General features: G+C 43.8%; 1 long non-coding RNA gene across 2 annotated transcripts in view; it reads left to right on the top strand.

The window, feature by feature from the left end:
• The first annotated feature begins 280 nt into the window (after nucleotides 1-280).
• LOC138749935 (uncharacterized) overlaps nucleotides 281-12,799 on the top strand; it is a 50,370-nt gene continuing 37,851 nt past the window's right edge. For both annotated transcript variants that reach the window (XR_011348954.1, XR_011348953.1), the window contains exon 1: nucleotides 281-497. This is a non-coding gene — a long non-coding RNA (uncharacterized lncRNA). The remainder of the gene's footprint in view (nucleotides 498-12,799) is intronic.

Here is a 12,799-nt window from a genome sequence, read left to right as displayed (position 1 = left end):
GTGACTCCCAATAACTTAAAAATTTAGTCACTCTCACCACCTCTGATCCTGCAAAGATCACTGGATCAAACACATCTGGAATACCAGGGGAAAGAGAGAGGGTGCAGAAAAGATTCACAAGGACATTGCTGGGACCAGAGAGCTTGAGTTAAGATGAGAAACTGAAGAGGCAGGGTCTGGTTTCCATGGAGAGAGGGGGGCTGAGGGGTGACCTCATAATTATGAGTGGCAGTGATGAGATGAATGGTCATAGTCCTTGTCCTAGTTGCAGCCATGGGACAGTAAAACTGCAGGGCAAATATTTAACTTGGAAGGAGCAAGCGGCAAAAAAATAATCTTAGTGGGTCGAGCAGCATCAGTGAGAAAAAAATAATGGTTTTGGCCTAGAACCCTTCAAATAGATGCTGCTTGACCCATTGTGTTCCTTCAGAGGATTTTATTTGCTCCAGATTCCAGCAGTTTCTCGTATGTTTCAGGGTTTAAAAGGGAATTGAGAGGTAAGTTATATACACAAGATAGTGGGTGTATGAACTGAACCTCTAGAGAAAGTGGAGGCCTCATGCACACGTAATCGGCTCGTTGACTTTATCTATTTTGCTGCCAACTTCCACCCTGTCTTTAAATTCACTTGGTCCATCCCGAACAACACGTTTCCTTTTCTCGATTTCTCTGTCTCCATTTCCGGAGATAAACTCTTCACAGATATTTTATGCAATCCCACCAATTCTCACAGCTAATTCCACTACACCTCTTCATACCCTGTCCCCTGTCAGGAATCCATTCTATTCTTTCAATTCTCCATCGTATCTGGGTCCCAGGATGAGGACTTCCATGCCAGATCACTATAGATGTCCTTCTTCAAACAATGTGGCTTCACCTCAACCACCATCAACTCGGCCCTCACCTGCATATCCTCCATTACCATGGACCCCTCTGCCTCTACGTGCAACAAAGACAGGATTCCCCTTGTCCTCACCTCCTACCCCACCAGCCGTATCCTCTGCCATTTCCGCCACCTACTACGTGATCCCACCACCAGACACACATTCCCTTCTCCTCCAATTTCCATTTTCTATTGAGACCACTGCTCCCTCATCCACTCCTCCCTCCCAACCAGTCACCTACTTGGCTCCTACACCTGTGACCACAAGAGATGGCCCACTTACCTCTTCCCTCACCATCATTCAGAACCCCAATGGTCCTTCCAAGGTGAATCTGGAGGGGTCATTTACAGCATCCAGTGCTCCCGGTGTGCATTTGAGGAGATTGGAAGCAGACTGGGAGATTGCTTCGTTGAGCACCTCAGGTCTATCCTCCACAATTTTGTGGATTCCATCAATGGCCATTCATTTAAATTCCCTACCCAATTTCCCTTGTTGACCTGCCTGTCCATGGTCTCTTGCAAATTGGAGGAACAATACCTCATCTTCCAACTTGACAACCTCCAACTGGATAGCATTAACACCAACTTCTTCAAGTGTCAGCCCGACACATTTTCTTCCCCTACCTCCTTTCCTCTAGCTCTCTCTCTCTCTCTATCTCCCTCCCCTTTTCCCTGTCTCCTTTCACAGATCCAAAATCAATTCTCACCTCTTATCATATCCAATTAGCACCTTTTGTCTGTTGGTCTGTACTCCCCCTGCCATTCTTTCCCCATTCAGATGCCTGTCTTTTTTCACTCGTACATTATGGGCACAGGCCTGAAACATCAGTTATATATCTTTACCAACTATGGACACTGCGAGACCAGCTGAGTTCCTCCAGCATTTCTGTGTTGTGACTACAAGCTAAGCGCGGGCAGATTTTCATGTCCAGAGGAAGTTGTAGAGGCTGGTAGAATTACGTTTAAAATGCATTTGATCAGGTACATGGATAGGAAAGGTTTAGGCCAATGGCAAACAAATAAGACTAGCTCTTGAAGACCCCTTAGTTGTCCTGAGTTGGGATGTAGGTTGTTTCTATGCTGTATAATTATGTGGCTCTTTTAAACACCTCCCCATCCTCTGCTTTATATTAAGTTCAATGAGTAGTGTATGTGAGGAGGAAGTTCCACTGAACGATTAACAAAATCCTTCCTTGCAGTAGTGTGGATCCTCAATGTTTCACCAAGAAATTACTGTATCTACTCCAAGAATGATTATTTCATATTTATGAGTCTCTCCAGCTCATTGAATCTGTGCTGAACCTCACAGCAATCTCCCACTTATATGAGTGGCATGGTTAGCGTACAATGCTGTTTAATCGCTAGAGACCGGGTTCGAATCCCACACTGTCTGTAAGGAGTTCGTACATTCTCCCCATGTCTGCGTGGGTTTTCCCCGGGGGTTTTGGTTTCCTCCCACTATTCAAAAATGTACTGGGGTTGTAGGTCAATTGGGTGGCAAGGGCTTGTGGGCTAAAAGGGCCTGTTACCGTGCTGTAGGTCTAAATAAAATAATGAATTATTCCCTATTCATGTATTCTCTCTCAAATGCCTATCAACGCTCACCTGATTTTCTTGCCACCTACCTTTATCCAGGATCAGATTCAGAATTTATTGTCATGAACATGTCACAAAATCCATTGTTTTGTGGCAGCATCACAGGAAAAACATTTATATAAACCACCTTACAAAATAAATAAAAATGGTGCAAGAAAAAGAAAGCAAGGCTGTGTTTGTAGTTCATTGTTCATTCAGAAATCTAATGGCAAAGGTGAAGAAACCATTCTTGTGCTGCAGAATGTACCTTTTTACTGATGGCGAGCTCTCCACTGGCCACCGTGACAGAGGTGCACCAAAGAAAAGGTACAAGGACTGCCTAAAGAAATCTCTTGGTGCCTGCCACATTGACCACCGCCAGTGGGCTGATAACGCCTCAAACCGTGCATCTTGGCGCCTCACAGTTTGGCGGGCAGCAGCCTCCTTTGAAGAAGACCGCAGAGCCCACCTCACTGACAAAAGGCAAAGGAGGAAAAACCCAACACCCAACCCCAACCAACCAATTTTCCCTTGCAACCGCTGCAATCGTGTCTGCCTGTCCCGCATCGGACTGGTCAGCCACAAACGAGCCTGCAGCTGACGTGGACTTTTTACCCCCTCCATAAATCTTCGTCCGCGAAGCCAAGCCAAAGAGAAGAGAAAGAGCAGAGAAGAGGGCATGGTCTGGGTTGTGGTGGGGGGGTGGGGTCATTTGAGGATAGACGCCGCTTTAGTAAGACACTGCCACTTGTAGATGTCCCCAATGGAGTGATGTCTGGTGCCTGTGGTGTCACATACCAAGTTAACAACCCTATGGAGATTTATTTTTGACCTGAGCGTACCAGACAGTGATGCAACCAGGCAGAATGTTCTCCACGGTGCATCTATGGAGGTTTTTGACAGTCTTTGGCAACATACTGAATCCCCTCAAACTTCTCTCTGGTGAGCCTTCTTTGTGATTCTTTGGGATCATTTACAGCAGCCAATCAACTTACCAACACATGGGAAGAATATCGAGAAGCTGTGGAAAGCTTATACAGTCACAGGGAGAAGGTGAATTCTGCACACAACAGACTGAGTCTGAATTGTTGCGTCTGTCATACCATGAAAGCAACCGGTGCCGAAAGTGTTGCGTGCAATGGTTCAGATTTCTCCTGGCTTTTATGATTTAACAGATCGGACTGATTTGACAAGCTGTTTTTGTTAGCAATGTTAGTTTTCCTTCACTGCAACTTGAATTTATTCGGCTACTTATGATAATAATATATCTTAAGACCTTTCATAGTATTTGTCAATACAAATTGACATAAGACATAAAGAGAGTAGACCAGAAACTTGGTAAGCTTCAAAGAGAGTACTCAAGAATGAGAAAACAAAGTGGAGAGATTCGAGAAGATAGTTTGAAGGGCTGTTGCCAACTATTGCCATGTTAGTAATTCATAGAGAGTTTAGTGTAAGAGATGGGTGTGCGCTGGATTTGGAGGGAATGGTCAGAGACAAGAGGCTCTAGGAAGAGATTCACAGAGTTAGAGAGAATGGAGAGAAGAGAATAGGAGATGCAGAGAGGATTGCTGTTGTGTGAGAGTGGGCAAGAAATGATAGCGGGATGGAGGGGGGATTTGTTTGTTTCTGAATGGGCTGGAGAGAGATAGGGAAAAGATTGACAGACAGATGGTGTTCAGTTTGGGAGATGAGAAGCTCAAAAAAAGATGTTGGGTGTGTTACAGAAGCTGACGGGGAGAGAGTTGGGGTAGGTGGGAGTGGCTAAACAGGCAGAAGACCAGGTGGGCATGAGGCTAAGAAAGGAGTGCTAGACAATGTGAGTAGGGGCCATTACTATAAAAGATACAAGGACAATCTACACTTTGGACCTTTGGCAGTAATCCATGCCTTGCAACATCACTTCAAACCTTCATTTAAGGGCAACTGCAACAAGTCCAACATTCATATGTCATACAACAAAAACAGGCTCTGTGCAGGGGAATTTGGGAGGCTCTCTAACATTCCCAGTTCTGTTGAAAGGGTATTAATCTGAAATACTAAATGTGTTTCTGCCTCAGATGATGTTGCCTTGTATGTGTCTGTGGGCGTGCGGGTCTGTGTGTGTGTGTGTGTGTGTGTGTGTGTGTGTGTGTGTGTGTGTGTGTGTGTGTGTGTGTGTGTGTGTGTGTGTGTGTGTGTGTGTGTGTGTGTGTGTGTGTGTGCGCGCGTGCACACACACGCACGTGTACACTTCTGAAACAGGAGATTGTTTTCAGAGTTGATAAAGCTTGCAGACTTTGAATCCCTATTATTCCTCTCTTCTGGTTAATCATCTTAACCATCTTAAGGAGTATTATAGCATGGGTTAAACATCACTTTAATCCTGCCCCAATAACCCTTAAAAGTTTCTCTGGAATGGAGTTCGATCCAGATTCCCTTGATAGCCACATGCCAGCTCTCTCTCTCTCAAATCAAAGAGCTGGTTACAGACTGGTGAGGTTCAGTCGCTATTCCACTAACAGAGAAGAGGTGGCAATAATAGATAGCTTTATGTTTTTTAGTTCACTTCCAGTGATTGGTCCTGGTCTACCTTAAATATCTCCAGTGATTGGTCCTGGTCTATCCTAAACACCTCCAGTGACTGGTCGTGGTCTACCCCGAACACCTCCAGTGACTGGTCATGGAATACCCCGAACACCTCCAGCAACTGGTCATGGACAACCCAGAACACCTCCAGCGACTGGTCATGGACTACCCCAAACACTTCCAACGACTGGTCGTGGACTACCCTAAACACCTCCAGCGATTTCTCCTCGTCCACCCATGTCAATGTCAGGAAAACACATCAGGGCTTCCACTTCCTCAGTAGCATGAGGAAATTGGTTATGTTACTTGTAACCCTTAACAATTTCTGTAGGTGTACTATTGAAAGTTTCCAGTCAGAGTGCATCACTGCTTCACTCAAGACAGGAAGAAAGAAGGTTGATCTTTCTATGTATCTCTGCTCTATTGTATGTTATACCATATCTTACTATAGATGTTCGAGATCATATACATACGAGTATGTATTGTACCTTATGTAGAATGCATGGCTTGTTCATGTATTGTTACCTTATCATAGTGGAGAAGCTTGTGTGGTCCTGAGATTCCAAAAGCAAAGCCACCTGGAGCTATGCTCCTGATGGTAAGGTCCCTGACAAAGAACAATCCAACCAAGACCTCAGCGGTGGCACAGGCGGATGAAGTTACTTTGAACTCAACAGCTGTGAAGGCGGACGAAGGCTGCAAATCCATCAGCTCCAATCGTCATAGTTTTCATGCCATTGGAGCTAGTTGGTTGATTTGTAAAGCATCGTGTGCTCCTTAGAGTGCAACATCAAATGCATGTTAAACAGATACAAGCACAGGCGTCTTCACTCTGGATCAACAGAATGAAGGCCATCATCCTCAACAACAATGAGTATGTATGAGTTGTCCACTGGTTTTCTCATCAAACATGTGACAGTAAACGTGGACTGGATAGTGGAGGGGCGTGACGGTCACTGATCACTTGAAATATAACTTGAATCTCAGCTGAAGGTTTACAGCCCTGTGGGGGCAGGTACCCAAGACTGAATGAGTAATGACAGGAAGAGGGGTTAAATAGCCTCAAACTTGGATTTTAAATCACCACAATGTGCTTGTGAATGGAAAGACTGAGAGGAAGTTCTACAATGTTATAAAGAATCAATGAGGATAAAAGATTACTCTGCGGTTTGTTAGAGTGGGTTACATACAAACACTTTAAAACAGATCTTATTTAAAATACTGGAGCTCTTCCCCATGCTAGACATATCGGGGCCAACAGTTTTTGCAAGAGTTTTGAAGAATGTCCAAGAGACTTCACTAATGGATTGTTGTTTACAAATACAACAGATGAAAGATCTTGTCGGACCCATCTTCAGTCTGGAGATGTTCTAAGAGGATCATGAGATTTTGCAAGCAGAGAGAGTCAAACAGGCTTTCTCTCTCTCTCTCTCTCTCTCACACACACACACACACACACACACACACACACACACACACACACACACACACACACACACACACACACACACACACACACACACACACACACACACACACACAAAGATCACTTTTACAGCCAGCAGAAGTAGCTGGGACTGGAACAGGACAAGCTGGCAAGCTTGTGGAAAGCCCATTTGGGAAGATGGCTTGGTCAAAGCTCTTGTGGTTCATGCAAGAGAAAAGGACTGACTGTCTAATGATTCACTTGGAATAAGAGAAACAAAAAGGAACTCGGTGATTATCTGAAAGAAATAGGTTATCATCTGGAGAACTCTGAAGGGGTGAGTTTCATCAGCAAGACACTGAAGTGGCTGATTAAAAAGGAACAACAAATTTCTCTCTGAAAACTGACAAGGACCTTCCTGAGTGGAAACCATTTACCTTTCAAGCACCAAGGCCTGGTGAACTTTATAAATGTTAAATTCTGTGCACAGTATAAGATAGGGCTGCAACTAGTGAACTTGGAGGAATAAGAAGTGAGATTGGACTGGGAACCAAAGAAATCTTCTGAACTTACACACAAATTACACACACGTGCTCTTAAAATTAGAAGGGGGCTAAGTTAGGTTAGTTAAGTTAAAGTGTGATTCTGTTTTCATGTTTAAAGATAATTAAAAGCAACTTTTGTTTAAGTAACCATTTATCTTTGTGAATATCTATTGCTACTGGATTTTGGGGTCCTCTGGGCATGTAACAATATCTTTCCTGTGGATAGGTGACCAAAACTACCCTAACCCTAACCTCTAACCCTAACCCCTAACCCTAACCCTAACTCATTACAATAACATCCCAACTCCTGTACTCAGTACTTTGATTTATGGAGGCCAATATGCCAAAATCTCTCTTTACAACCCTGCCTACCTGCGACGCCACTTTCAGGGAATTATGTATCTGTATTCCCAGATCCCTCTGTTCTACTGCACTCCTCAGTGCCCTACCATTTACTGTGTATGTCCTTTCTTGGTTTGTCCTTCCAAACTACAACACCTTACACTTGTCTGCATTAAATTACATCTAGACAACAAACAACAATGGTCCCAAAACCAATCCCTGAGGCACACCACTAGTCGCAGGCCTCCTGTCTGAGAAGCAATCATCCACCAATACTCTGTTAAAGCTTTGCTCTTAATTTGGAAGGAAAGAGACCAAGCCCTTCTCGAGCTAGTAATTGATCAGGCATGTCAACTCTCAGTGAAGATGTGAGATACTTTGGAAATGAGAATGAAACATGAAAGGCTGCAGATGCTGTGATTGTTGTGAAAACACAGAAATGCTGGAGCAACTCAGCCGGTCAGACAGTCTCTCTCACTGCTCCCTTTCAGCATTTCCTGCTGCTCTGAAGCTCTTCGACAAGACCTGCTGTTCCTCCAGCATTTCTGTGCTTTCTTTGGAAATGAGAATAGTTTACTCCTTTTTGCTGCATTTCCAAACTATCCTTTCATTCAAGGGGCATGTAAAGATGAGGTTTGTGGCCCATACAACCAATATGGTGGCCAAATTAACAGTTCCACACGCCACGGGGAACCAGGAGTCTGTAAGGGATGTCCAAAGACCGAACTGAGAGTTGAAAAAGTTAAACAGGGGGAGCTGAAGATGATGTGGGAAGGATTAATGGATATTTTTTAAATTGACTTTCTCATTTCTGTTACAAAAACTTCTCTTTTGAACATTTATAATATTCTGCAATTCACGAGAAAAAGTAGCAACCTTGGTGTCTAAAAGGCTGTAAAGTCGCAAAAGCCTTCAGACGTTGATGATCGGATCAGTGCCAGAGCTCTTCAAAAGGTGTAAACACAGGACCATTTTCATCAATGCATGTTATCTTCCAACCAAACATTGATGGAAATGGTCAAGCTTCCAACGGATTTACCATTCTTGAATGTCAATGGCGTGATTAAATCACGGGCTTACAAACAAAGTATAAACGGATGCAAATGTAGCAATCAAAAGATCAAGGTTATTTGTGAAATCTGTTGCACACACAGTCAGCCTTGCAGAATTACTGACATATTTTCATTGAACTGTAACTAATTGTAGGTTTGTGATTTTGTGGAGTCCTGATAAGGCAAATTTAAAGCTGATACAAGATGAATAAAGATGAGATTGCTCGAGTTGAATTCCAGCATTTGTAGGACTAAAGGGTCAGCACAAACCATGGTTAGAGATCAAAGAGGAAGTGCTATTAACAGCCAAGAGAATTTGTCCTTAAAGGCAAGGTCTCTGAGCTATACTGTCTCTTCAATCAGGATGGAACGCCTCACTGGCTTGTCAATGGATCCACCCCTACATTCAGAGCTCAGATTGTAAATTAGAGGTTTTATTCACCATGATGTTAAGATTTTAATCTGTCCTTGAATAAAGATACAGGTGGTCCCCAGGTTGCAAACAATTTCTATTCCTAAATCTGTCTTTAAGTCCAATTTGTAGGTAAGTTGGAACAGGTACATATGGTTCTTATTTAGAGTTCCTAGCATCAATTAGTCAAATGTTTATAGTATATATTTTAACTCTCTATGCAAAACAAAAAGAAAAAAGAACATGATTAAAAGTTAGCACTCTCATTCCATCGATGCCTTGCATTCTGGAAGGGGCATTTATGAGGAAACATTATGCGTGAATTGAGGAAACAGTTCATAGGTACGAGTTGTCTGCAAGTCGGATGTTCGTAACACAGGAACTGCCTGTAGATTATTATGGAGTAAATTATGCTGGCCTGTTGTCATTTACTAACACCTGACTCAGATTATTGAGTCATTCAGGGTGGAAACTGGCCCTTCATCCCAAATTGCTCACACCAACTAAAATACGCCACCCACACTAACACCTGCCTGCATTTGGCCCATCCCTGTAAACCTATCTATTTAAATGTTTCTTAAATGTTGCAATCAGTTTTCATAGTTTAGATTTATTGTCAGAGTAGACATGACGTCAAATACAGTCCTGAGATTCTTTTTCCTGTGGGTGAGGGAGAATTACCAATTATTATTGGTAGCGCAAAAAAACTGTACTCAACATACACGTGCAGACAAATAAGAATTCTACACAAACTGACTATGCAATACAGAGATAATTTTTAAAAAATCAATAAAGCGCAAAAGTGAGAGTCCCTCAGTGAGTCCCTGATTGAGTTTGTTGTTGAGTAGCCCGTTGGTGGAAGGGTAGCAGCTGTTCCTGAACCTGGTGGTGCACTCGTACCCACTTCACACCTTCCCCTATTTCTTCTTCCATACACCCACCACTCTCTGTGTAAAAATGATTGTTGAATGACTGTCCAGTCCAAACCTGTTGTATGCAAAAATGGGCAAGGGGAAGGATTCATCTCATAATAACAGCCCCCTCGCCCATGGTTCCATCTCCAGAAGCACAAATAATTCTCTCCAGAATCTGTTGGTAAATTCTCTTCGAGATTCTAGGTAGCAAGAAAATGTATTGCCATAACTTGGAAGTCTGGCATGGATCTGTGTTTAGAAAGATGGCATGCTGAAGTTTGGAGTTGTATACCACTTGAGAAAATTATTTATAATTTAAGAGGCAAATGTATTTTGGAAGATATGGAGCCCTTATTTATAAAATTTAGTGTTAATATTTAATTGAGGTTCTGACATTCCCTTTCTCCTTAAGGTCTCAGTATATAAGAAACTTTTACGTAACAGGTACCCCTGTTGAGGGTCTCTTGTCCCTCTCTTACTTTCTTATCTTTTCTTTTCTTGTAGGGGGATAGAAGGGAGGGGGTGGAATATAGTGAGGTTTTCTAATCTTCTTTTTATATGCCATATGTATTTGTACTGAATCGGATTATTTACCATTATGTGCTTTATTTGTGTGGTTTTAAATCTATAAATAAAATTTATTTTTAAAAAAAAGCTTCCAGAGAAGGATGGGCACCAAGCTCTGTGTAAGGCTGGTGTCCTCCAAGTCAGTTGACATTGACTGTGAGGTTTCTGGCAATCCACAAAATATAGCAAACATTTTCCTCTGGATGCCTCATATCCTTCTGGAGGCTGCCTCCAGCATCCTCATCTGCATTATCTGGATCTGAACTGCATGTAATCTTGCCCCGAAGCCATGCTTTCATTTTCTTTCCACCCTCATTGCAAACCACAGTATCAGACTAATAAACTGGCTGTAAGTGACACACTGTCAGTTTCTGAGCTCAGGCTGTTACGTTGAAGATGGGATAAACTTTCATCCTCACTCTTTCCTGCTTCTGCCAGATCAAAATACTTAGGTCCTTCTCAGGACGCCCCTAATGTACAAATGGGCTCAAAAATATCCATAGTGACTACAAGAAATGGGAAGTTTGCATGTTTCACACCGAAACCATCCAGGGCTAAGCAGCCCACTTTATCGGAATCTCAGACACCACCCTAAACTTCCTCCAACCTGTGTCATTTTTTCCACTTCCTGGTGGAAAATGTGTCCCAAACTTTCACGTGGCTCAATTCTTGGGATGCACAGGAATTGTGGAGCAGCCTAGTAGGGATCATGACCCCTTGGCTACCTATCCTGTTGCCCAGTCACCCACACTGCTCTTGGGTGGTCATTGTTAATAAAACCTATGATAACCAGAGACAAAGAAAAACATCAAAATTAATTTTTCAAAGAATTTTTAAAAAACATTTAAAAATATTAAAGCATTTAAACACAATGTACTGTTAATTACCAATAGTAATTACAAAAACCAATAGTCTAAACACTAAAAACTGTGAACTCCATTGCAGTTCTCTCCAGTCTTAAAAAAAATTTCTACTAGAACTTTTCTTTCTGATCCTCAAGCAATGCTGTATCCCCTTTACTCGGCCATGGCAGGAGTAAACGCACACAGGCCGATTCCAGGGCGCACCACTTCATAACTGGGGACAGCGGTTGTAGATCTCCAAAAATAGTTCGACCTAAAAGGGGAGGCAGGCCTCTTCAGCCCAGTTAAGCAACCTGCATAGGAGAAGGTCACTCCGATATAAAACCTACGACCCAAGGACCTCGCTGCCACGTCCCAGCTGGCTTGGCCACGGCACACGAACCATGGGTGTGAAGGGTGGGGCCAGTACTGCGCACACTGCACTCCACCTAAAACCTCCTTTGTGCAGGCCCGAGGACAGTTCCACGTCCTCCCCCTCAAAAGATGCACACAAACTCAAGCTAGCATGTTGGAACATCAGAACCATGCTAGACAAGGCTGACAGCCACCGACCTGAATGTCGGTCTGCCCTCATCGCACATGAACTCCTCAGACTCGACATCGACATAGCCGCTCTCAGCGAAGTCCACCTTGCAGATGTAAGCAGCCTCCAAGAACACGGCACGGGCTACACACTCTACTGGTCTGGCAAGCCTCAGGCTGAACGACGCCTATCTGGTGTAGGCTTCATGGTCAAGAACTCCATTGCCTCCAAACTTGAAAACCTCCCGTCAGGCCACTCTGACCGGATCATGTCCATGCAACTACCCCTTCAAAACAAGCGATGCATCACTCTCATCCGTGTCTATGCTCCAACCCTTCAGGCGGAACCAGCAGAAAAGGACAAGTTCTACACTGATCTGCGCAACCTCATCCAACGCACCCCTACAGCTGACAAGGTTGTCATCCTTGGCGACTTCAATGCTCGCGTCGGCAAAGACTTAGAAACTTGGCCAGGAATCCTTGGGAAGCATGGTGTCGGCAAGTGCAATGACAACGGGCACCTCCTGTTGGAACTCTGCGCAGAACAGCAGCTTGTCATTACTAACACCCTTTTCCAGCAGAGAGACAGCCTGAAGACTACCTGGATGCATCCCCGATCCAAACACTAGCACCTCCTGGACTACGTTCTGGTGCAAGGAAGAGACAAACAAGATGTGCTACACACCAGGGTCATGCCCAGTGCGGAATGCCACCCTGACAAGCCAAAGTTCAAGAACAGTGAAGCCCCCAGAAAGAGGTTCAATTTTGGAAACTTGCAGTCAGACGTAGTGAGAGGAAACTTCCAGGCAAACCTCCAAGCAAAGCTCGAGGATGCAAACTGCCTCACGGACACGTCTCCTAAAACCCTCTGGGATCAGCTGAAAATGGCCATACTGCAATCCACTGACTATTACATATTTCAAAGAGGTACTGGGCTTCTCTTCCAGGAAAAAACAAGGACTGGTTTGACGAAAACAACCAGGATATCCAGGAGCTTCTGGCAAAGAAGCGATCTGCCCACCAGGCTCACCTTGCAAAGCCTTCTTGGCCAGATAAAAAACGAGCCTTCCATCTCGCATGCAGCCACCTTCAGCGCAAGCTCTGGGAGATCCAAAATGAGTGGTGGACTC

This window comes from Narcine bancroftii, chromosome 14, assembly GCF_036971445.1.
Source record: "Narcine bancroftii isolate sNarBan1 chromosome 14, sNarBan1.hap1, whole genome shotgun sequence".
NCBI lineage: Eukaryota > Metazoa > Chordata > Chondrichthyes > Torpediniformes > Narcinidae > Narcine > Narcine bancroftii.
The sequence above is the reverse complement of the archived record's forward strand: the minus strand, read 5'-3'. Positions and strand labels throughout refer to the sequence as shown.